The 26218-nt window shown below is 46.0% G+C and overlaps 1 long non-coding RNA gene across 3 annotated transcripts in view; it reads right to left on the bottom strand.

Moving 5' to 3' along the window:
* The window catches only part of LOC118569501, a 118895-nt gene that overhangs the window by 83600 nt on the left and 9077 nt on the right, over positions 1-26218 (bottom strand). For 2 of the 3 annotated variants that reach the window (XR_004943077.1, XR_004943075.1), the window contains exon 2: positions 8295-8442. This is a non-coding gene — a long non-coding RNA (uncharacterized LOC118569501). Of the gene's footprint in view, positions 1-8294; positions 8443-24043; positions 24225-26218 lie in introns of those variants that run through there. The other variant, XR_004943076.1, reaches the window with a different exon arrangement.

Here is a 26218-nt window from a genome sequence, read left to right as displayed (position 1 = left end):
TTATGTGGTCTTGTCGTGTTTGGGATGTGTTCCTCGCGAGGTAAGAGCGCCATAATAACTAACAATAGGTTTCAGGAGGGGGAGGTCAAGAGGGACATGGAGGAGGATTACTGGGGAGAAGGAGTTCATTAGAAGACTTATTAATGCCATAGACAGACAGAGAGGCAACAGCACACTGGGAGTTTTTGAGGAGAGTTTAGGCCCTAGAGCCAGAGACATATGGATAGCACAGTGACTCTCTGGAGAGAAGAGTCAGAGCCCAGAAGTTGGGTCTGTTTTTTTCCCCTGTTTTTATACCTTTTGAGAGGGCACAAGACAGCAAAAGCCTGAAGCCAGGCTCTCTGATTCCAGGCAGGAGTGAAAAATGCATGGCCACCAACACCCTTTTGATGTAAAGTCACTTCTCAGGCAAGAGTTCCTAGAACCTGAGAGTCTGCCAGCGAGGGATTCACAAACAATGTCTCAGTAGGGAGCCTGTTGGGATGTGTGAGAAGAGACTACTGTAGATAGTAGGGCCTTAGCAGAGGCTGGATTCTAAAGTTATATTCTTACAATGGAGCTGTCCTCATGGATGCAGACAGCAACCCACCCTCAGAGGCTGAACAGACTTTCCATGCAAATCACAGGTCTTTCTTCTAAGGACAGAGGATTCAGCTTCTGAAATGGGGGCTAGACCAAGGTGTGTGTGTCAGCAGGGTTGGGGATAACACCTAGAAGCAGGAAAGTGGGGGCAAAGCCTCATCTTGGAGAAAGCCCCCATGACCTTTGGAAGGACAATTCTGAGAGGCACTCAGCATGCTACTTCAAAAGGTCCTTGCAATATGGGGCTCACATCTCAACAGGGTGCTTTTGTTGTGGTTTGACGTGCTGATGATGGAACCTAGAGCATTACACATGTTAGGTAGGCGCTGTACCACTGAGACACATCCTCATCCTCTCACTGGTAGACAGATTCTAGGCAAGTGTTCTACCACTGAGCCAAACCCCAGGCTCTCTCCTGTGGATTCTAGGTGGGCAGATTCTGGGACTTAGAGAGGGGTAAACCTTTCTGAGTCCCCAATCAAATCCTGGCCACAGAGCACCTAAGGAGATGAAAGAACTCTTTGTGGACACACACACACACACACACACACACACACACACACACACAGACAGAGAGAGAGAGAGAGAGAGAGAGAGAGAGAGAGAGAGAGAAGAAAAAGAAGAAGAAGAAGAAGAAGAAGAAGAAGAAGAAGAAGAAGAAGAAGAAGAAGAAGAGAAGAGAAAACTCGAGCGCAGATCTGTGTCCCAGAGGATTCTGGACAAAGCACCCACCTAAGGCTCTCAGGTCTGTGATCAGGTGTGTGTGTCTTGTCACTCAGAGAGATACCACACTAGGGGTCAAGACCTCTGATCCTTCTTCACTGTCCTTCCCAGGGCTTGGCTACAACATCAGCTCTGTCATCCTCTGTGGCCCTGGGTCTCATCTTCCCATGAACCCAACAATAGCCAAGACATTGCTTAAGCTCTTCCTGGGTAACAGGCTTTTTCTGTACCACATTAACCCAATGGTAGGTTATAAACTGGTTCAGCCATTATGGAAATCATTATGGAGATTCCTCAAAATATCTAAAAGCAGAACCTCAGATGACCCTGCCACACCACAGAGATTCTGTTCAACGTGGCAAATGACTTTCACAGTCCCCACACACACACCAGTGGAGACCCACAAAGAGACAGCCACAGGCTATCACCCTCAGGACCCAAAGTTTAGCGATCAACCTCAATCAGGAGGAAACTGGCCCACTTGAACTTTGCCTTCCTCCTCCAGAACTGTCTGCTATAACCAAGAATTCTGGTTGTCCATCAACAGATGAGTGGAGAAAGACAATGAGGTGCACGCACCACAATGGAATTTTACCTACCATAAAGAACCAGAGACCATCATGTTAAATGAAATAAGTTAGACTCAAATACTGAATGGTTAGAACCTATATTTAAAAAGTGGGGATGGTGAGCACAAAAGTAAAAGAGAGACTACGTGGAAAGAAAGAACCTGAGAGAGTGTGATGGGGGATTGACTATGATCAAAGTGCATGATATACATGTATGAAATGTCATAATGAGGGGCTGGAGAGATGGCTTGGTGATTAAGGGCCCTCTGCTGTTGCAGAGGACTCGGGTCAGTTCCCATCACTTACATGGGAACTCATGGATGTCTTCAGTTCCAGGGAATCTGATAGCCTCTTCTGGCATCTGGGAGCACTGCACACATGTGATGCACATTCATATATGTATGCAAAGTATTAATATACATAAAATAAAAATAAATCTTTTTAAAAGAAAATGTCATAATGGAACCCATTACTTTTTTTTTTTTTTTTTTTTTTTTTTTTTTTACAATGAGTATATACTAATTTGAAAGGATTTTAGGAGGGAGTGGAGAGATGGTTCAGAGATTAAGAGCACACTGACTGCTCTTCCAAAGAGCTATGTGCTCTTCCACATAGCTGCTCAAAACATCTATAATTCTAATTACAGTGGATCTGATACCCTTTTCTGGCTTTTGCCAGCACCAGAGATACATATAGCTCCACGTAAAATATCTATATGTACAAATAATTTGTTTAAATAAAAAAAGAATAAAAAGGACTTTTAAAGTGCTCATAGGCAAATCAGTCTGCAACCTGGGACTTCTAAAAGACTGTGCCAAAGCCACCCTGGCCTTTATTGTAGGGTTCAGCTCTCAGCTGAGCTAGCACTGCTGTTCTCTGCCCCATTTCACAAGGAACAACCCCAAGGAAAATAATAGTTGCCTTCATATGAGAGGGAGATAGGCTAGGGAGGGTCTTGAAGGTGAGTAAGGGCTTCGCAGGAGAGCAGAGGAAATGATTAACCATCAGGGTGTTTCACAGACTGAGCTCCCACAGTGAATTTACTGCTCTGGGAAAGACCTGAATAAGGGCTGTGATAAACCAAGGGCTACAGGTGACTGTGAAAAAGAGTGGAGAGCTTGGCATCAGGAGAGATTTGTGGAAATGTCTCAAAAAGGAAGAAGTAGTTAAAAAACATTAAAATCATTCCCAGTAGCCATTGCTTCCCCACGGCACTTCTGGGAAGAAGCCCACTGAACATCATCCTAAACTTTAGGGAAAGATAGTCTGGGGGATTCTACCCCCTGGGGGGGGGGAACTGATAAAATGGTCACCTGATGTCACAACATAGTCCTGTATACACCTGCTACCATACCCAGTATTCCCTGCTGTTCATCACTCACAGCCCACATCTCCCCTCCAAAGAATGACCTAGTTCCCATGTGAAGAACATGAGGTTGGCAGAGGTAAAGGAACTCTTTGGAGGTCAGAGGTCCAGGTCTATCTAGCACTATACAGATCTGTCTGGTTGTTCTCAGCAGAGGTCACCTTGGATGGGCCATGCTGAGATAACTGGAGTCTCCACAGGTCAAGAAGAATGCACAAAGACATCTAGCCAGGACCATGAAGTCCTCAGGTGCTTTCTCTGCCACTGCTAAGTCCTTGATGTCACCTGGCCAAAGCCTCACATTAGAACTGACACACACCAAAGCCCACAAGTTTGGCCACAGAGAGGCTCAGCAGAGAGATGTAAGCAAAATTCCAATAAGACCTGGTTTGGGAGCACCTGGTTCCCATTCTCACAGCTCTTGGCACAGATGACAAGAAGAGATAAGCTGACTCGAGGCAGTTCTGGGGGCATTGGGAGCAGGCAGGAGCTTCTGGGCCTGCACCTGCTAAGCATCCATCTGTCCCCACCCTGGGGCCTGGGATCTCAGAACAATGAGGCTTGGAAAGGTTGGTCTGAGACCCTGGGCACCAGGGACTTAGTCTCCTATCTCCCTAGGGCTAGTGTCTGGCTCTATCCCTTTCCCACACCATCTGCTGTCTGGTGGTGTAGCTGATGTCCTCCATGGAACCCTGGCTGGCTCCCATTTTCAGTAGGTTTCCTTGAGCAGCCTAGAACCCCCAGACTAGCCATTCAGGAAAATGTCCCCCTGGGTCCAGATCATATTCTAGGAGAGACGTGGTGGTGCACACCTTTAATCCTAGTACTGTGGAGGCAAAAGCAGGCAGATCTCTGTGAATTCAAGGACAGTTTAGTCAGGGTAGTACATTCAAGGACAGCAAGATCCATCTTGGACTATTGAAAAGAACAGAAAAAGAAAGATCAGATTCTACAGGAAACCTGCTTGACTAGATTGAAAGATCCCAAGCCCCTCTGCAACTCTTTCCCTAAGATTTATCTGACAATGCATACAGAATGCTATGGAAGTGCCCTGCATTGCCCTCTTTCACCTTTAGCAGCCCCCAGAGAGGCAAGGAGGGGCAGAGGGGAGGCCATTCATACTGGAGAGAGGTAGGAGTCTTCCTCACAACATTGCCTAAGTCCCTGGCCAGTCCACATTCCCATGCCCCCATCACAGATGACTCTCCATGGTGAGGCCCAGGCTCCCTTTCATAGTGTCTGACTCCACTGTCTCCCCAACACAGAGCTCCAAGGGAGAAAGGCCAGCCAAGTCATGCTGTAGTCCCTTGAACACCATGGTGTACAGGAACATAGTTTCCTATCCCACATCCTTCACACCCCTCTGCACTGGGCAGAATCACTTAGCCAAAATGAACATAAACATAGAAAATGAACTTCAGGATGGATGGCTGATTTCCTATAGGGAATGCATATAGTGCTTGAACACCTGTGATACACTTGTAAAATCTATTTTTATTCATAAAACCCCACAACTTCCAATGTTACATGAAAATACACAGGATGTATGTATCCTTTTGTCATAAGAAAAATAGAAGTGATATTAAGGCTCAATTTTTTAAAAATCCAATCATTTAGGGTTTTTAAGATTTAGTTTTTTATTTTTAATTCTGTAACATGTATTTAATTTTATGTGTATGAGTGTTTTGTCTGCATGTATATACCACATGTGTGCTTGGCACCTGCAGAGCTAAAAAGAGGACATCCTAATACCTGGAATCAGAGTTACAGACAGTTGTGAGGTACCATGTGGGTGCTGAGAATTGAACCCTGATCCTTAGCAAAAGAAAGTGCCCTTAGTTTATGTCTCCAGCTTCTTGTTATTATTTAGAAATACAGATGGAGGTGCATATGGGTGCAGGTCCCCATGGAGGCCAGAAGAGGGCATCAGATCCCCTAGAGCTGGAGTTACAAGAGGTTGTTAACTACTCAACATGCATGCTGGGGACTGAAGTCAGGTCCTCTGCAAGAGCACAAGTGCTCTTACCCACTGGGCCATGTCGCCAGCCCTATTATCCAAGGGTTTAACCTAATCATTTAGGTACAAGTCCCCTGCAAAATCCCTGGGTTTATAGAACTGGCTGTCCCCATCACCACGTCCAAATGCATGGCTTCATCCTTCCAAAGGCAGATGTTGGGGGAAATCCATAATCTTAGTTGATGTCATTACTGGATAAGAATAAAATGAAACAACTCAAAACTTCTGAAGAGTATATGAATGATAGGAAAACAGGAGCTAGGAACAGCCCTATGTCTTTTTGTTTGTTTAGGGGATGTTGTTGTTGTTGGTGGTTGGTTGGTTGTTTCTGAAGATAGGGTCTCTCTAGGTAGCTCATGCTGACCTTGGATTCAAAATCCCTTGGCCTCAGCTTTGTGAATGCTGGGATTAGAGGTCTGTACCACTACACTGGGCCTGTGTCTTCATCTTTAAGGAGAAACTTCCAGGATCTCACTTCATTTGCTTGGGACAGTTTGCAAGGAAAAAGTAACATAGTTGCTTAGAGCCTTTTTCACCAACTGTTACAACCTATTAACTTTTAGAACCTTACTAAAATGAACATTGTAGGTATTTCTTAGAAAAAAAAGTCTTTTTCTTTCTTTTTTTTTCAGATAGAATCATACTAAGTAGTCTGGTTAGCTTAAAACTTCTATGTAGTCTAGGCTAGCCTAGAACTGACAGAGGTCCACATGCCTCAGCCTCCAAAAAAATGCTAGAATTAAGGACAGGTGTCACCATATTTTCTAAATCATTTTCATGTCTTTATATTCTTTCTTTTTTATAACCCACTGAGTTCAATTAGTGTTGTCTTATGCTCATAGGGATGGGACCATCCACCGAAGCATGGGCAATCTACCAGTGGCCACACTCCAAAAGAAAAATGAGTAAATGTGTTTTCTATGTAAAACAGTAAATGGAGGCAGCCCATCATCAATGTACAAGGCAGAAGGATTCATGAATGTCCCTGACCTTCCTTCAGAGAATGACCCACTAACAGGAAACCAAGATAGTATATACAAACACACACACACACACACACACACACACACACACACACACACATCACCTCCGCCACACCCTCTCTACTTTTAACTTAGCTATTACATTCAAAAAATAACATCCATGGCTTGTTATGACCAAATCAATTATCTGAGTAGGAGAATCAAGTATAACACAAAGACAAAATTTATAGTAGTAACTAGTGGTTGACTTTGGCTGCCACCCTAACTGGATTCATGAAACTCATGAAGCACAATTCAGACTGCACAAGATCCACCCACCTGTAAGACACCTCCATTTCTGTCTTTGATTATAGTTAACTTATTCTGTTTTTAAACAGCTTTATTAAGGTGTAATTTACATACCAAAAAATCCATTCAAAATTCCTGTTACTGGGTGCAGAATGAGCAATTCGTTGCTAAATAAAGGTTTTAGTAACAAAGGATTCTGTTGTGTTTTGGGACTGTCCCTGAGGAATGGCTCTGGGGACTTGATGCTTGGATCTCTTCCTGAGAAGGAACGAAGGCCTCTGATTCCAGGAGGCAGAGCTGACTGTGTGCCCAGGTTCTAGACACTGCAGCAGCTGGAGGAGTCCCATTGCATTGCACAAATTATTTCTCTGAGTGTAGCTGAAAGGGATTGTAGGCTATAATTAGAATAATGCCCTGCAGGATTACATTCACAAATGTAATTACATAATCGTTTAGAACTAGATGGCACTGTGAAAGAGTTTCCTGAGGAGTGGGTGAGGGGCAGTACCAGGCCCCCTGTGAAGCCAATGATGCAGAGACCTCTTTCTGATGCCATATTAGCCTAGAAATAAAGACAAATGTGAAGATCCTTAATTCCTCGGTGGGCTTGCCCCAGGCCTCAGAAGACCATATATTTGATGGGGAATGTGGAAGCTGAAAGATAACCCACACTGGAATGTCAATGTGTGTTCAAAAACCCTCAGAAGGGAAACGGTGGTTGGCTACTCATGTTTGTTGCATGGAAATCTTGCTGGTGGCATCAACATGGTGGCAAGTTCTGTGAACCAGTCACACCAGAAACACACAGACAACCTGCTGTCTTATTCTTTCAAAGCCAGAGGGACACTCAGTATTTTGGGGCTTTCCATGTATTGTCTATTGAAGGAACTGAAATGCTTGAGTTTTGCTCAAGTGTGACATTTTACACCCCAAATGAGGGTGGCAACAATCACCTGGAGCTGTCAACTCTGATAGAGCTGTTCTGTGTGCTTTCCAAAACTTTGTAAAGTGTTCCATATGTTTATAGGCATAACTGAGGAGGCATATTTTCTTACTCCAAGTGTCCTACATTTAGGTCCTGAAAACAAAATAAAATAAAATAAAATAAAAGTTGCTGAATAAGTAGAGTACAGCTTGTGAAAGCCATGACGATAAATCACATTAATTTGGACCCCATTAATCTGAATCATGCACTAATCCCATAGGCCTGGAGAAAGCTTAGCTTTGAAAAAAGAGTTTGCTTCCTAAGCAAAGGAGGGTGCTGTGACAAGTCATAGGAAGTGTAACATCCTCAGAAGCATAGATAGTTCTTAAAGAAAACCTGCTCAGTAAGATATGCCTGCCCAAGACTCCTAATCCCAGACTCACTCTGGGCCTCAGCTATCAACCAACATACAACAAAGTGGGCATCTTAGGGACCTCCTTAAGTCTAACCGTTGATGTAACCTGAGGCCTGGAGAAAAGAGGGAGTCAACAGCCCAGCCTGGTGATTCAATCATCCGTTTACCACCCAGCTTCAGGTAGGTCTCAGGTTACCATCTTACTGGAAGACTTTAGATAAGTTGCCTGATGGGGGAGCAGAAGGCTGGGGCCTCTCACTCACTCACCAAGTTCACATAAGACTAGCCTGAAGAAGTCCAACTCTGTCCTCTGTGTGAGTCCAGTGCCTCTCCCAGATATTTGCAAATGTCTTGGGCATCCTCCCACCCAATCCTCACTGAGTGGACTAAGATGCGACACTAGCCCTTCTCAGCTTACACACATACCTTTGGTAGGCTTTGCTGAAAGCCAGCTTCTTAAGAATATGACCAATCTTCATGATCCTCTTTGTAGCATGGAGATGCTCTCCTGAGAACTCATTCAGGTGTTTTCTGGCTCTTCATTGAAGACACAAAAAGAACTCAGGATAAGCCACTATGAAGCAAAGTTGGAATTTGTTAAGAAAATGTTGGATTGGGCCTGGTAGCCCAGGCCTGTAATGCCAGATATTCATGAGGGTGAGGCAGAAGGATCACCACAAGTTCAAATCTAGCCTAGGTAACTTAGTGAGACTCCATCTCAAAATTCTAAGAAAATTGTGTGTGTGTGTGTGTGTGTGTGTGTGTGTGTGTGTGTGTGTGTGTGTGTTCTAATACTTAGTTCAGTAGCAAAGCATTTGCTGGCATGCATAAAGCCCTATATTCAATGCAAAATACTTCAGAAAAGGAAGCAGATACAAGGCCTAATAAAAGGACACAATGAAGGGCAGGTACAACCTCCAAGAGAGAATCTCAGTTAAGTATGAAAATCCTAACAGAACTATATGATTTCGGTGGTTTTTGAAGTTACTGTGTTCAAAGGATATAAAAGATTATACAAAATAAAGATTACAAAAGTATTCTAAAGAAGTTTTCATTAGTAAATGAGATTATGGGGTTTATAAGTCACATTGTGCAGGTGTGCAGGCTGACAAGACAAGTAGAAACATAGATTAGGGCTGAAGAGGTGGCTTAGTGATTCAGAGTGCCTGTGGCTCTTGCACAGCACCTAAGTGTGTTTCCCAGCACCCATGTCAGTGGTCTCACAACCTCCTGTAACTCCAATCCCTGGGGTGTGGCCCTCTTCTGACCTCTGTGAGTACCTGCATATATATGCCATTACACTCATGCTCACATAAATAAAAATTAAAAAGTAAATATTAAAAAAAAAAAAACAGGGTCAAAGGAATTCTTACTATCCATAGGTCAGAAGGAGGGTGAGGCATTTTTTGCCTATAATCTTGGTTTATAATTTTGTTGATTAGCTTCTCAGAAAATGACAAGTTTATAGATGAAAAGGGAGGAAGGTCAAACTCAAGGGCTATCCTGTCTTTTTACCTTAAATATGGCTCGATGCTATTTTAACATTTTTTTCTTGAAGTGACTCACAAAAGGAATTAAAAAAAAAATCTTCACAGTGATTTTTGCTGCTTTTGTTAGTTGTGCTGAAATTCTTTTTTGTTTTGTATTTCCTGTCCTGGGGCTTGAACTTAGGGCCCAGCACAAGCTAGACAAAGGCACCACCACTAAGCTGTGTCCCCAGTTCTCTTTGTCATTTTATTTTTCATTTCTGAGACAGGGTCTGGTTAAGCAGCCCAAGCTGGGCTTTTCCTCTTGCCTCAGCCTCTACCTGGTACTACAGGCCTGTGCCATGAGGACAGGCTAGAAGTTCCTGCCTGTCAGCCAGCAGGGATGACAGGCTCTTTTCCCTTCCTGTGTTTCCCAAACTTTATCACCTTTGATCTCATCTTGAGCCACTCTTAAGCTGTGGAGAATAGGAGATGTAATTAGCTCCAGGCAATGTCCCAGGAAAGGGGCTGCAGTGAAATCTTTGGGCAGCAATGGGCAGCAGTCTGCAGAGTAGGATCTGGCCAATATACCCCATAGGGAAGGAGATATTGTTCCAAAGTTCCCACAGAAAATCTCAGCCTGGTCCTCAGCATGCTGCACTCTTGTTTCCAAGGGTGTCCTTTGCCAGTGCCTCTCAGTGCCCTCACTCACCCTGACCCCATCTGGACTCCCTGACTCTTTCCTCTTTCCATTCTCTGCCTCTTACCTTAGTCCTCCCTCTGTCTCTGGGGCAACCACAGCAACAGAAGCTCACTCCTTCTTAAGAAACTCTTTCTCCTAACCATTCATTGTTTCCCTGGCTGCCCATCCCCCCAGCCAGTAGGAAAACGATCTATACACTCTTAGAGGGAAGCAGGGAGAACTCATGACCTACCTGGGTTCAGACTCCTCCTCAGCCTGCTTCAGTTCAGGGGATGACTGAGCATTGAGGGCATTGAAAATGGAAAGCTGAAATTTGGAACCACATGTTTCCACATGGGAGCAGTTCCACAGGCTGACAGTCTCGGGCTGTGACTGAACTCTAGGACCATGAGAAATGCTAGCGTAGAGTGTGTCTTAAAGACAACCTGACTGCCAGTTCATACCAGAAGTACAGAAAAAGAAGTACAGAAAAAGAGAAGATGGCATTGTGGGTGCAAAGGGGAGGAGAGTTGTAGGTGGGGCACACACTGAAGGAAGGGTGGAGGGTGGAGGTAGAGAAGGAGGGAGTATGAAGGGAAGAGGGGAAGGCTGGGGAGGGGAGGGGAGGGGAATGAGAAAGGAGGGAGAGGTAGAGAATGAGGAAGGGGAGGAAAAAGAAAAGGGAAAGAGGGAGGGCAGGACAGAGGCGGTGGGGGAGGGTCAAATAATGCTTCATGCTAAAGCCTGTGGAAAATAGCTCAAAGGAAAAGCCACATAAGGTTCAAGTATTCCTTAAAATAGAAAAACTGAGAAACTAGCATCCTTCACTACAAAAAAAAAAAAAAATAGGCAATGTAGTAGCCATGATTCTTAAAAAGAAAGCTATTTTACAATAAAGTAGAGCACCAGAGAAGAAAAGCTTGAAAAGGAAAATCTGTTGGGAGTGGGGACAGGTAAATACTGAATGTAACAAAACACAAAATTAAAGGAGGCCTGCAGAAGAGAATCCTAGCATCTTGAGTCCACAAAGCACAAGGAGACCCACTCACCTAGTAAATAAAACCTGGTGAGGATCCTTCATCAAGAACTGATTGGCTGCCATGCAGTATCCCCTGCATGCTGAAACTCCACCCTAGAAATGGGTTGAAGTCAAATAGCTCCTAGTTCGTGGTGGGTTTCAACTCCTTTTCACCCCTCTCTCTTAATCTATAGCCTCTTTTAAGAACAATGAGTGCTTGGGGCTGGGGAGAGTCTCAGTGTGTAAAGTGCTTGCTGTGCAAGTGTGGGGACTAGAGTTTGCATTCCTGGCACTTACATATTTATGGCTCCATAACCTCTCCAAATAGCACCACCAACTGGAGACAAAGTGTTCAGATACATGAGCCTTTCAGGAGACATTCCTCATTCAAGTCACCCTACTACAAGAGGTTCAGGTACAAACACATGACTTCATTTGGTTGATGGCATTCATGCCTAAGATGTTTTCTGACAAATGCTGGTGAAGCAGACTCTCCTTCTGTGCAACCAATGCTTTTGGATAACAGCCTGTGGACAAAGATGGCACCCACACAGTAGAGCCTACTTGGGGGGAAGGGTGGGAGAAGGGAGATTAAGTCCAAAGAAATGACACACGGAAAGCTCTCCAGGGTTAGAACTCCTACACCATGCTGTAGCAGAATCCTTAGCCTTCTGGTCACTGAGTCAACTGCCCTATTGCTTGATATGAGTATGTTTTAATTCTCTGCCAACTGCATCATTCCAGCCAAATTAGCCTCCATGGCCTTCCAGTTGGGGTTTTGGAATGTTTATGTCCTAGAGTTTTATTTTGCTAATTGCACATCCCCATCCCCCAACAAGTGACAGTTGGGTACAGTAGTTAGCATGCAGGGGAGGCCGCTAAGCTGACCTATATAAGATAGCCCCACAACGAGGAGAACCAATTCCCTTGTGCTCATCTGCAGTCTTATCTTCTGGAGAAGATGTTCCTGCCTTGGAGACCAAGACAATTTCAGGGTCTTGAGAAGAAAAAAAACTTTGACTTACCTCTAATTTTCTGGTAGGACATTTTTAACAGAAAACAGAAGGTGTTTTGTTCAAACATTAACTAATGGAATTGGTTCTATGTGGAGATATGAACTCATTCAGAAGGCTATCCTTGGTGAAGATGCATGCCAGACTAGAAGGCACAAGAGGGTCTCGAGGGCCCCAGGAAGTGACATGACTAAGAGGTAAGATGACTAAGAGGTAAGAGTTACTTGGAACCTGGCAAAACTCTGTTGGAATTATTAGTCTATTCTCAGCATCTCCTGCAAGCTCAGGGAGATGGGCTCTATGTGGCCCAGCAGGCCCAGTGCTGGGTACCAAAATAGCAGATGCTTGGGTAGATGGATGAAGCATCTGCCTTGCATGGGTCTTAGCTCTGGAACTCTGGAGAGTTTAGGACAGTGGGATTCCCACTCTGATGGTGCTCATTATTTCAAATCAGTCTTTAGGTGAGAGGAAGGAGATGGCATCCTGGTAGAGGCTGTTATGTCAGCAGCATCCCGCATCTCAGGCAAGCTTGCCAGCCAGAACTGCATGACCTTCAAAGCAGGTCTAAGTGTCTGCTGTCTGGGTTGATTTCCTCCTCCAGGCATGTATGCCTGGCATGGCATATGCAGATTTCTCTGAGCAGAACTGACAGAAGGAATATTGAGAGGCCACCCAGACGAGGAGCATGGGGGCGGGAGCACCCCCTCTCCTGAGTACACAGTGACTGGATTCAGCCTGGCCCTCATCTGTCCTTCTCTGCAGTTGGTATTCCCAGTTGTCCCTGTGCAGCATGATGTCATGAAACATTCTATGGGAACCTCGATCCTATTATGGACAGACTTGGGTGTGATAACTCAGGGCTTGCAGTGTTGGGAATGTCATACACAAGTAAGTTCCTTCCTACCCTGCTGTCAACTCTGAGACTCTGTATATCACACCAGACTGTCTTGAAAGACCTTTCACCAGCCAGGGACCATCTTGATTTCTGTACCTTGACTACTCAGGTGTTCAAGGTCACATGGCTCCAAGCAACTTCCTGTTCTGGCTGACTTTAGAGGAGTTACAAAAGCTAGGTGTGGTAAGGTACCAAGACAGAGGCTAAAACATGAGGAAAGCAACTTCTAAGCCAGCCTCGACTATAGTGAGTTCAAAGCCAACCTGAGACTTATAGTGAGACTCTGAGCCAGAGATATAGCTCAGTAGCAGAGCCTCTGTTTTGCCTACACAAAGCACTGGGATCAATTTCCAGCACTGGGGGGAAAAAGGTGGGGTGTGTGGCTCATTGGTAGAGTACACGCTTGCATATAAGAGATTCTAATGCCTACTATTACAGAAAGAAAAGCCTGATTCATGTGCATCTGAGTACCAGATACTCTTTTACCCTCTCCTAGATCATGAGAAAAAGTGAGGAAGAGAGATGGCTCTCCTTTTTACCAATGGAGAAACTGAGGCTCCGACAGGAACAATGGCATTCTAAAGTCACAGGGACCTACAGCAATTACCCTGTGAACCTCGAGCCCAGCATGCTCTTCACGGTACACTGAGACATAATAGCCACACAATATTTCTCCCATCCTGAGCTACTAAAGTAATTGTCAGAAATATCAGGGACAAGATCACATGCAGAAAGGAACAGAGATGGGCCCTCTACAGTTCACGAAGAGTCCATTTTCCCCAACTCTCCTCATGCAGAAGATGCACCTTTCATATTAGGGTGGAATCCAGGGCTGTGTGTGTAGAGCAAGACCCCTAACACTCTTTTCCCTATCGTTTTGACACAGGGGCTCACTGTATTACCCAGGCTTATTTTAAACTCAGTAGCCCTTAAACTTATGATCCTCCTGCTTCAGCTTCCAAAGTAGCTGGGATTACAGGCCTGGCCCACTAGGTCCAGCACAAATGTTTTTGTAAGTGACAAATCAAATCGTTTCTGATGTCTTCTGTAGTTGCATGTCAGGAGCTGATGCTAATACATTGTGAGAGGCAGGCACAGTGGAACAAATGTGAAATCAATGCCATCTGTCTCCAGAAAACTACTCTGGATTCTAAACATTACTGAACCATGATGCAAGCAGATTTGGGAGCAACAGCCCCCACAGAATCAGAGAGAGAGAGGAAATGTAAAGATACATTTCTGGTCTGAAGAAATTCATTTTTGATTGTCAAAACCCCAAATAAGTGATTGGGTCATTTCTGAATGATCATTCCCTTTGGAAACCCTCATCCAAACATAAGCTTACCGTTCTGTCATCTATACTTGACAGCAAGATGGTCTGTGGTGGGATAGCATTAGAAACTTCCTCCATAAGAGATGTGGAGCTCAGGAAGAGGCTGAGCAGCAAGCCTGGTTTACATGAATGTCCATGGGGACCATTCATCTGTCTTTGCCTTGGGCTAGACAATAAGACAGCCCCCAAAGTCTCTCACAGGCTAGGGGAGCTTAGCAGATGGACTCAGCCTGTTTCTTCATTAGAAGCCAGGTCTGGGGACCCAAGTGCAGAGAATGAAAAGCATTAATTACTTTTGAGAAGCTATGACCACAGAAGCAACCGAAAGGAAGAAGAGCTGGTTTGGGCATCACTTCAGGGGAGGGAAGGCATAATGGAGGTCCTGGAAGCATGTGGAGGAGACTCTCCAGTTCTCACCAGATCAGGAAGCAAACAGCATAGCCAGAACCAGGGGAAAAATACCCTTCATCATCTGCTCTTGGAGACTCGAGTCTTCTAGCCAGGCCCCAACTCCTGAAGGCTTTGCAATAGCAGGAGATCTGGGAATCCAGCATTCAAAGGTGAGATCTGAACCATGCCAGACGTCAAGACCTCACAGACCCATCATGCAGGGAACCTACCAGGCTGAGTCAACAGGTCAAGACAGCTCTAGAAGTCTAGGTCCAGAGGACTCCAGGAAGTATGGAGTAGAGCCCAGCATTTGCTCCCAATTCCCAAGGCCATGACCCTTCTATCTCTGTCTTCCTGGAAACCTCATTAGCCCCTGAAGGCAAGCACCCATCCACCCTTTTCCTACTTGGAAAAGGCCACTCTTACCCCAAACACTGCCAGGGCAGAATGTCTGATCAGACGTGTGTGTGTGTGTGTGTGTGTGTGTGTGTGTGTGTGTGTGTGTTCACAAACACCATGTGCAAGGGACAGGTTTATACCTAGAAAACTCAAGCCACTTGGGTGGTTCTTCCCACTTCTGTGGATTGTCCTGTGCTCTTACACGTGAGGTGCCCAGCTACAACCAGATTCTTACCAACACACAAAATGGGTGACATTCATACAGCTTCTTATGGCCCCACCTCCTCTGATCAGCTTGTGTCAGCTGCAGCTGAGGGAGTCATAGCTCTGGTTCTTCCGGTGTTCTCTTCAGCCTGAATGCCCTGAAGTACTGCTTGGGCCTGCCTCGAAGGACTGGTGGCAGGTGACACTCACTGCACTGAGGCAGATCTACAGAAAGATACGCTCCCCTGCCACTGCCATCATTAGGGCTACCAAAGGAAGGGCCTTTATGGATGCACACATATGGCTTAATGTGGATATGACGGTCAGGACCCTTGGTGACAAGTGACAGAAACAAATGGTACCAGTTCATCAAAGAGGGAGGATTAGTGGATCAGAAGGTCAAACCATAGGAGGGGCAGTAGTTCTGTGTGGATAATGGTGGTCAGCAAGGACCTTGTCCCTCCTGTCCATTCTTCACAACAGCCAGCAGAACTCTCAGGACTGGTCCTCTGAGGCCAGACTGGGACAACTGCAGCTCCAGGCTCACAAGTCTGTAACTCCCTGTTGAAGGTAGAGGCAAGGGGGAACCGAGGGGAATTTTGTATATTGCGTATGCTCCGTGTCTCATAGTTTGAATGTGAAGTGCTCCCTATTGGAGGTGCTGTCTAGGAGACTATGGAATGTTTGGACATGCTGGCAGACAGGTCACTAGGGGCAGGCCTTTGGGGGCCATAGTCTAGGCCTCATGTCTAGTTTTGTTCTCTGCTTCCTGTCTGCCAGAGGTGCTGTGAGGAGCCCAGCCCCCTGCTCTTGCCTCCATCAACTGCCCCATGCCTTCCTCACCATGATAACTTCTAAAAGTGTGGGTCCAAATCAAGCATTCCTCTTTCAAGGTGTTTTGGGCAGGTATTTTGTCATAGGGATGAGAAAAGTCACTGACATGGACATCAGAGACATCAGCCAAGCCCCAAACAAGGAATGGAACTGCAATAGGAAGCAAGGAGGAACTTCCCAAAAGAGCAGAAAGGCAAAGAGAGGTTGCCCAAGGTGGTACCTTGACATCTGGCTTCTGCAGCTTCCACAGCATACGGAAAATCCCCTTTGCTCTGTGGCTTATTTGTAGACAAATAGTTGAGCTCCGGCTGGGTGGCCCAGATGTTGATAAATGGCTTCTTGGCCATGTGCTACACTACAGAGAGGCTGATGAGCAATGGATAGGGATAGTTGCAGAATATCCACTCCAGCTCCAGCTGAGTGCTCCAGAGCAGGGCACTCAGAACAACATGGGGTGTTGCCAGGCACTGCAATGGGGACCATCATGGAAGCCTGCCGGTGATGTGCCTGTTAATGCTTTAACTCTTCCAGTGCTACCCAGCACTGGGAATTTCAACATTTCTCCACACAGCCTCAAAATTGCTAACAGGTTCCTTGGCTCCTCCCTCCAGGACACTTGCATGCTGACTGCATTTGGGCCAGCCCACCCCCCCATCAGAGGAGCCATCATATATAGACCCACTTCCTGTGGCCTGACATGACCACAGGCCACCATGGAGCTGTGGTGGCCTTCAGAAGACCCTGGCTTGAAGTCATTGCAATAAAAAGCAGACCCACACTGTGATAACCCTGTCTATGATAATGGAGATAGGGCTGTTGACATTCCATCCTGGGGTTAGGCAAACATTCATCTGTTACTCCATCAACCACTCCTGCCCTGCCTCAGCTGTACATGGTCCTTGGAAGCACTGGGGTACATAGAATATGGATGTGAGCTAAGGGACAGTTTCAGGGATGCAGTTTTCATGAGTCCTGATCCATGCTCAGGTAAGACTTCTCATTGATGCAGCTGCTTTAGTCAAGAATGCTCCTAATAAACTCTTTGGTTCACTAAGCTTTACTTAGGTGAATCTTTACTTTGGTCTGTCATTGATGATCTATACCTGTGTTACACTAGCTAGAGTGGGCAGATATTTGGCCATACAAGAGTAAAGCCTGAGAACACAAAACCAGATTTGTTTTGTTTAGTCTTGGTCTCTCTCTCTCTCTCTCTCTCTCTCTCTCTCTCTCTCTGTGTGTGTATGTGTGTGTGTGTGTGTGTGTGTGTGTCTGTCTGTCTGTCTGTCTGTCTTTCTGTCTCTGTCTCTCTCTTTCTCTCTCCCTCCCTCTCTCTTTTATGGTTGTTGTAGGCTCTTTAATTTTTTGATACAGGGTCTTGCTCTGTAGCCCAGGCTAGCCTAGAACTGTCAGTTCTCCTGCCATAGCCTCCCATAGCTGGGATTACAAGTGTACATCACCACACCTGGTCTCAAGTAGTTTTTAGGGGTAAAGGAAATGAGAAAGGCAAAGGACAACATAGAATGTGATACTGAGCCATTACTGTTGGAAGAAATGGGTTCCCAGCCTATGGGTACCTCTGAGCAACTGTACAAAACAGGTCTGGGAACTGCCCACCCAAGAGGGAAGGAAACTGGGTGTTTAGCCTCAGTTGAACTAGTACAGCTCTGGGCTGCTCCTGGACAGAAGGATACCCACACATCTCCAGGTCAGTGATCCATAGCTATACAGCTCAAGGGAAAGCAGGGTACAGATACTGCACTTAAGAGGTGACCTGGGATGAGGTAACTTGTGAATGATGAGCTTTAGGCTTCAGGCTCCAAGTAGAATTTACAGGTGTGAACATAAGCTCCCAGCTGACAGGGGCAAGTTTTAGTCCCCATGGAGAAGCCTAAGCCCAACTCCAAAATGACTCAAAGTCAAGAAACCCTTCTACCAGGCTCCTGTCAATCTGCTGTAAATGCTAGAAGCTACAGGTCTGAGTTGGTTGTTGCAAATAATTGCCCCAGAATAGAATTCTCCCCCTACTAGATCCCTACAGGCAAAGATGGGGGTGGGTCACCAGCATGATCCACTGTATTAAATCAAGTCAGATAATTGTCTTGTCTGCATTGTAAATTACTTTCTTCCAAGGAACACATTAAGGCAAAATGTTGGGGACTTTTAAAAGAGAAAAGCCATTTTCCTCGCTAGTATTATTTTTGATGAGCTAAATGGTGTTGGTTCTTAAATTGCAATGAAGGGAGAAAGCACGTAGAAGCTATGGACAATTTTAATTTTCAACAATTGTGAGGTGAATAATACTGCCGATGCTGTGAAGAGCTTCTACTGTGGTTTATATTCATTTGCCTAAAAACTCAGCTCCAGGCTCCAATGTTGAAGAATTAGAAGATGACTTGGGTCTGTTAGTATTCACCCTGTATATCCCATGGGCTTCTAAGGAAAAGGGCCCTGGCAATAGCCATTCTCAGAGTCAAGGGGTGCCAGTGGCCCTCACAGAAAACAGCAGTTAGAAGAAGGTTCATTTGATGAGCTTAATCACAGCCTGCCACAACAAAAGGAGAGTCCTGCCACTTCTGCAAATGAGTCCATGGCCAGCCAGAATCAGGACCTCTCCCCACTGGACATCCAAAGGAGCATTGTAGCCAGCAGGATATGAGTTACATTAAACTCATAGTCCATTCTTTCCCAATGTCTGATAATAATAGACATGTGGTCTTCAAATCAAGAAAGTTTCTCTCGTTGAGTGCTGGTGGCGCACGCCTTTAATCTCAGCACTTGGGAGGCAGAGGCAGGTGGATCTCTGTGAGTTCAGGGTCAGCCTGGTCTACAGAATAAGTTCCAGGACATTCAGAGGTATCTACCCCAAGGTCAGAGTACTCTGTAGTCCATCCCAAGTCCAAAAGGGTCTAGGTCACAGGAAGTGTGCATCCTTTCTCAGGACAAACTTCCTTCTACATAGAGACCAGAGACCATGGAGAAATCCAAGCATCAGTCTGGCCCAGCCCTGCACTTCCCAGCCTCTTCTGATCTATCTCCAGCTCTGGCTCCAAGGACAGTTCCTTTAAACCCCACTATGGCTTCAAAATGAACTATCACCACAGGCTCCTGTATTGAGTGTTTGTCCTTAATGGGTTTATGTTGCTGTGATTAAACACTGACCAAGACCTACTTGAGGAGGAAAGGGTTAATTTCATCTTATGACTCCCAGGTCACAGTCAATCACTGAGGGAGGTCAAGGCAGTAACTTGGGACAGGAACATGGAGGCAGGAACTGACACAGAGACCACAGAGGAATGCTGCTTACTGGCTTGCTCACCTTTTTTTTTCATACAACTTAGGACCACCTACCCAGGGCTAGTGCCACCTACAGTAGGCTGGGATCTCCTGCATCAGTCATTAATCCAAAGTTCCACAGACTCCTATAAGCAACATGATGGAGGCAGTCCCTCAGTTCAGATTCCCTCTTCCCAGTGATTCTAACTTGCGTCAAGTTGAAAACACAAAACAAAACAAAAAAGCACAGGCTTGTTTCTGAAGGTAGAAACTAAAGGAAGGGGGACCCAGCAGGAGGAAATAAGTAACCATGTATCCTTAGGAGTGTCTTTTCCCTGCCTTCCCTCCCTATGCCCCCCCTGCCTCCCCCTCCCTCTCCTCTCCCTAGGACCTTTTCCTTTCTCTCCTAGCTCTGTGCCACAGCCACCCACCTCAAAGATGTTTTGCCCAAGGGCATGGGACCAAGCTAGCAAGGACTGAAACTAACATCTTTGTTCCTTTAAATTGTTTTTCTGTAGTATTTAGTCATAGAGACTTGAAGGCCTTCAACTGTGGACTCTACTACCCCGAGTAACTTTGTACCCTGAATATCTGTGACTCCTCAGCTCTTCCAACACTGGGCCACAGGCCAGCAAACTTTTCCCTGTAGGAATCCTTCACCTACTTGCCCACCCCACAGCTCCTCTCCAAGCCTTGGTTCCTGAAGAGCAGGGAGGATGTTGTGGAACCTGGGTCTAGTGACATTCATCTACACAGGAAGCTCATTTGTAGCAACAGCTCTGCATGATCACATGCTCAACACCTCCCAACTCTGCACCCATTCCGGCAGTTCCAAAATCCATAGCTCACCGTTCCCTGAATGCTGTACTCATCTGCACTTTAGGACCTTTGCATGACCTTTTCCTCTGCCTGGGATGCTTTTCTCTGTTTTCTGTACATCTGTACCTCCATTTTGTCATCTAGATGCAAGGTTCTCAGGGTAGCATTCCCTGGTATTGCTTCTAAAGTACCCTGAGACATGCCATAACACACTCCGTTTTCAACTTTCTATATAGACTTTAGCACTGGTTTCCATTTTATCTGCTTGTTCATGAACTATATCCCCTCCAGCAATATAAAGACAAGACTAAAGACAAGATAGGAACCCAATAAATATCTGTCATTTCAAGAAAGAAAATCATTTTTCAGGCAGAGGAAATGGCAGCAGGAGCCAAGATGTCCAGAAAAGCAATGGAGCCTGCTGGCTTTGAGGACAAGCTTTGAAGCAACAGATGTAGACAGCCTGCTGTGTAGTCCTGGGCCAGTTACTTGACCACCATGAGACTCAGCTGCAAAGTTGGGCACAATCAGAGCTCATGCTGCCAGCTGATCTTGATTGAGATGGGATTTTTGAGGAACTGGGAATAATCTATTAAGAACAAATCTTAACCTTCCTTGAGGGCAATAGGTCAGAACCCAGGGCTGACTAATAGGAAGATGCAGATGGTTGCTGTGGGGATGGGGTGAGGGTCAGGTAGCCTTGACTGGTAGAGGTTCCTGCACCTGATGAAGCACAGTGGGAAGAGTCCCATCCTGGGGAGACAAGAGACAAAGAGCTGGGGACAAATACACTTGCCTAAAAGGTTTGGCAGTCTCCACTACCTTCCTAAAAGTGAAGAAAAAGCCTCAGTCCTTCTGGGGGCTTAGCTTGGTGGACAGGGCAGCTGTGTTTTCTTTCCATTTTTAAGTTACTTTGGTTCTGAGACCTCAGGCCTATGCAACCCTGCCCCATTGTAGTTGCTGGTATGTATCCTCTGGCCTCTGAGAGCCTGGAAGCTGGTGAGAAAGACTCCAGGCCTGGAACTGTAGACTCACTGACAGTCCTCTACTCTCACACCCTCTAGTAGGCTGTGAGAGAAATTCAGAGGCCCTGGGGGATAGGCATCATGCAGGCTCAAGCTTCAAAGCCCACTACCCCCTGCAGTTCCTGGACCCCAGCCAAGGCGCTTTCGTCAGCCTCTGGGCTCTTTGGACATAGCCGGGATTGTCTGGGCCAGTGAGCCACAGCTGAGCGGACAAGGCCTGGCTGTTCCTGGAGACAAGTGCTCAGCTTTCTTTCCACATGAAAAGGGAACCTGTGTAGCCTAGAAGAGTGGGAGGGAGAGGGAAAGGCCAGGGGAGCTGCATGCAGGGTAAGCATCCCTCCTTGTCACCCCATCCTCCAACACAATGCCCTGGGTAGCCAGGTGGGGCTGGGGGCAAGCAGGGGGCTCTTGTTACTCAGAAAACCACTCAGCCTTGGCTGGACACCAGCCACACCAAGGACTCAGGCCCCAGGAAGTCTGAAACCAGATCTTGGTCCTTGACCCCTGTGTGACCTTGGGCTAGCCCATCCCTGGTGAGGCTAGAGGGTTGTCTACTTCAAAAGTGAAATATGGATAATTTTACTCCCTTATAGAAGGTCAGCTTCAAGGAAAAAGATGGGCCATTTCCTAGAAAGTTCAGACCCCTACTAACACAAGGAAGCAGGGCACAGTAGGTGCAGCCATTGGCCCTTATAGGCATCACTCTGCATGTCCTGTCTAAACCAGGGAGACCCCCACCCCACTCTCTGGATCCCAAGTGCATTGTCACCAGAGGGGAGGCCCTGGGAGCTCTCCTCCTATGACTACAAGGACCACAGACTAGCTAAAGGAGCTTCCTCAATCATGCCTCCTCTTTATCACAGTTTTATACCTGTCATTATAAGGACTACATCTACTTGTTTACATGCATGTGTGTGTGTGAGAGAGAGAGAGGGCGGGGGAGAGAAAGCCCATAGTATAGTGCCCTCTCTGACTTCACCTTAGACTCTGCAACTGAATAAAACAAGAAGACCCTTCTTAACCTCAGGCCCTTGGGAACCCAGCTTCAGAACATGTAGGATCTGCTTGCTAAGATGGCCGAGTTCATGGCTTCAGAAGAGGGACAGATTACAGGTCAAGGTAAAGCTGTCTGAAGGGATCCAGGGCTTCTAGAATGGAATATTCAAAGTATCAATTCCAGCTTGCGCTGGGTGTAGCTCAGTGGGATAGTGCTTACCTAGCATATATAAGGCCCTGAGTTTACCCCATCATCAGGGGTACTTGACTTACCTAGGTATAGTAGCACAGACCTGTATTCCCAGATACTCAGGAAGCTAAGGTAGGAGGGACATAATTTTAAATAAAGGCTTAAAACCTTGACAGATTGTAACTGATGAGAAATCACAGCCCAACTGGGGTGTTGAAGCAGAAAGGATGGGTAGGGAATCATAAAAATGATGGTTCCAGCCATCTGTACACCTGCTTTGTTCTCCTGGTTTCAAGACCTTCTTTCCTGGTAACTTAGGATAGACTCTCCAATGCCATGCAATCACTGTGGCCAGGCATTAGAGGTCCTGGTTGGTAGGGACCAGGTCACCTCTCTGCGTCAGAGGCTGAGGGTTAGAGACTAGGCACACTTGACCAGTAAGAACAAGGTAGAGGCAAGGTTTATCTTATCCATACAGTACCTTGTCATCCCTGGGACTCAGGTGAGAGGGTGAGCTATCCCCTGTTCCACCAGGAGAATAAAAGCCAAGGATTTTATCTCCAGTCCTCTTCTCTCAAGACTGCCATTTGTTGCATTGTGATTGAGATGTTTCTGAGAGGCCCATTCATGTGACTGCAGAGCCACCTTTAGGACAGGTGATATCTGTGCCTACTCAAAGAGCTCTCTTGCTCTCTCACCTCTCTCTGTCACCCACCCTCTCCCTCAATCTTCTTCCAGTTGTGGGTGCACAGAAGCTCCCAGAGATATGAGCCAGGACCTCTGCAAAGCCGGCAAAACTCAGGCCATGTTTTACTGGGGAAATGGAAGTCGTTAGCTCCCATTTTAATTTAACAAGCCCAATTTTATAAATAAGAGTGAATTTTCCCAGACTATTATTTCTAATTATGCATTTACATCAATTCACATTATGTGGTTGATGAAATGTTAATACCAGAGGCAATTTTCTGCTGACGGGTGGCCTGGAGAAGAGCTTTCTTCACATTACAAGTCAATATTTTTGGAAATAATTACCCAGTTGCTCACCAGAGACAGCACTCACTAACCCAGTGGCTGTGTCTACATAGTCTCCAACTTGAGATGAGAGAGAAAATCCTTCATTTGGAAGAAAGGAAATAAGAGACAGCAGGTCTGGAGGGCAGCCTCTGCTGCTCACCGTCAGGCTTAGTCTCTGTTCTGTGCCACCCCTGTGTCCTTCAGAGACCCCACTATGTGGGTACAGAGCTCATGTGTTCTATCTGTGAGGTGGGAGAGGTTGTGACTCTCTCACAAGCAAGGATTACAGTTTAAAAATGTGCGCCAATGGGTTCAAGTGTTTGAACATATGGTCCTCAGCCTGGAGGACTGTCTGGGGTTGATATGAAACCTTTGGGATTGTAGCCCAACTAGATGAAGTGAGCCACTGAGGACAGGCCTGGAAGATGATGTCCATTCTATGTCTTCTCTATCAGGACGTGAAGAAACCATACCAAAAGTTCCTGCTACTGTGGGCTGTGCCACTGTTCAGCTGCCATGCCTTTCTGCAATGAAACTTGAGCCCCAAATAAATCCCCCCTAAGCTGCTTCTGTCAGCTATTCTGTCCCAGAAATGAGCAAAGTAACTGGTGTACAAGTGAATACCTGTGTGTCTGCATGTTTTATTAATCCAAGAAATGCTTGTTGGGGTCCAACTCTGTCAGGCACATTATAGATGATCCATGACTGATTATTCTGAGGGACAAGAAGGAGAAAAAGCAACAGCATTTCTTATGTGTCAGATCAGTGAGTCACTCTGACCCCAAGTCACAAAGTATCTAGGAACTAAATGACACTAGCAACAACAGAGGCAGAGAAATCAGAGATGTCTGTCTGTAGTCACAGCCAAATCCCAGAGAGAAAATGGTACAAAGACCCTGCCCTTCATTGTGGACTTCATGATTCCAACTGACTACTGAGCACCTTTCAAACAGGAAGTTCAGTGCTCAGTGCCAGGACAGTGGGATTCCTGGGCATCAACCAGCAGAGGCTGGAGGCTGGAGCTAGGGTGGTGGCTGAGCAGCAAAAAGAAAAGGACAGAGCTGGGAACATCCCAAAGTTAAGCACAGCTCATGGCAATGGGCCCAGGGAGGGACAGAAAGAAGTCATGCATTCCTCCTACTGACCTCACAGATGCCAACCTAGTGAGACATAGAAAATGGTCAGGTTGGCAGTGTACCAGGTTTGGAAGGGGTCCAGGCTTGCCAGGTATGCTGGTATAGGCCTACAATCCCACCATTTAGGATTCATGAGATGGAGGCCAACTTATCAAGCAAGACCCTGTCTCAAAAATAAATAAATAATAAAATCCCCCACCCCCACCCCACTGCAAAAAAAATAGTGCTTGGAAGACAATTTCTTGTTCTGAAGGGTAGATCCTTCTGGCATTTTCTCCCAAAGCCCAGGGGTTATCTGTGGACAAACATCTCTGATTTCTCTGCATTCCCAGTATCTCTTCAATGAGCCCCACCCCTTTCCTATCTGGTCTTCACAGGTCTTGGAATCCACAGGGTACCCTAGGCTTCTGGAACATCTCACACAGCCTTCCAGGCATCTGGAGGGGACATTGTCCCCAAACAGTATAGGGAGGTTGAGCCCTCTTCTGTGGCTAGGGAAGGCCCTAGGTACACCTGAGACTAGGGTTACCATGGGAAACCCAGCATGGCTCTGCAGAATGTAGACCAAGAGAGAAGCAGGCCCAGAGACTACCCTACCCAAGTGTAGATATGGCCTCCTTGAGAGAGTAGAAGTTAACTGTCTTAGCAATGGCCATGGACACCACTTTGGTGGCTCTCAAGTTACACCTTAAAGGTTGATAAGAAATCTCAGCCTTCTCTCTCTCTCTCTCTCTCTCTCTCTCTCTCTCTCTCTCTCTTTCTCTCTCTCGATAAGTGAAATTACAGGGTGACTCTGAAGGTGCCTGGAGCAGAATTATAATCTGTTGAGGCCAGGAGCCACTATGGTTGTACAGAGTTGAGTTTATTTCTTCTCTGAACATGGTACCTCTGCTGAGATTCCTATTAAATTGTAGGTTTACATTTAGGAAAGGGGAAAAAACAGTTAATTGCTAATTGAACTGAAAGTCTTCTTACACTGTTAGTGAGAACAGCCAGATTCTTGCGTGAGAGGCCCTTCTCCATCCTTATTTCCCCATGTTTCTTGGCTTTCTATCCTACCTCAGTTCCCATTCTTTCCTGGCCCTGGGATACTCTGAAAGTCATAAACATCTGACACTGGACAGACCAGGGGAAGATGCTGCAATCATGTGGGCCAGCCTATCCCCAGCAAGGAAAAGTGAACTCTGATTTGGTCTAGATCTATATGTAGTTTCTGCCACCCCAATGCTGAGTTAGAGAGAGAACAGAGGCACAAGCCCGCATGACCTAGGGCTGGGTTTTCCTCACAAAGAGGATCTCATTTGGTACCTTTGCTTTGCTTCACAGAAAGAGAAAAATTGTATTTTAAAACATTGTTGGGAAAAATTAAGTTGGATCTGAAGTATCAAGATATTCTGCAGATGACGCCAGGGCCTTTCGTTGTTGACAACTGCATATCTTAAACCTCCAGGTACCTTGGCCTTGACAATAGCTCTACATGGTCAAACACTGCATTTACCTGACCTGCAGGGAAGAGCCTAGAGGAAGAGCAAAACAGGAGTGCTGGCTCAAGGTAGCCCCTCTCCCCGGCAGGATGACCTTTTGTCAACTTCAGATGGGAACACAAATCTACCATCATCTGGATCAGCCTTGATTGGATCAAATCCCATCAGAAAAGGGTGGA

Source organism: Onychomys torridus, chromosome 1 (genome assembly GCF_903995425.1).
Source record: "Onychomys torridus chromosome 1, mOncTor1.1, whole genome shotgun sequence".
In the NCBI taxonomy this organism is placed as follows: Eukaryota; Metazoa; Chordata; class Mammalia; order Rodentia; family Cricetidae; genus Onychomys; species Onychomys torridus.
The sequence above is the reverse complement of the archived record's forward strand: the minus strand, read 5'-3'. Positions and strand labels throughout refer to the sequence as shown.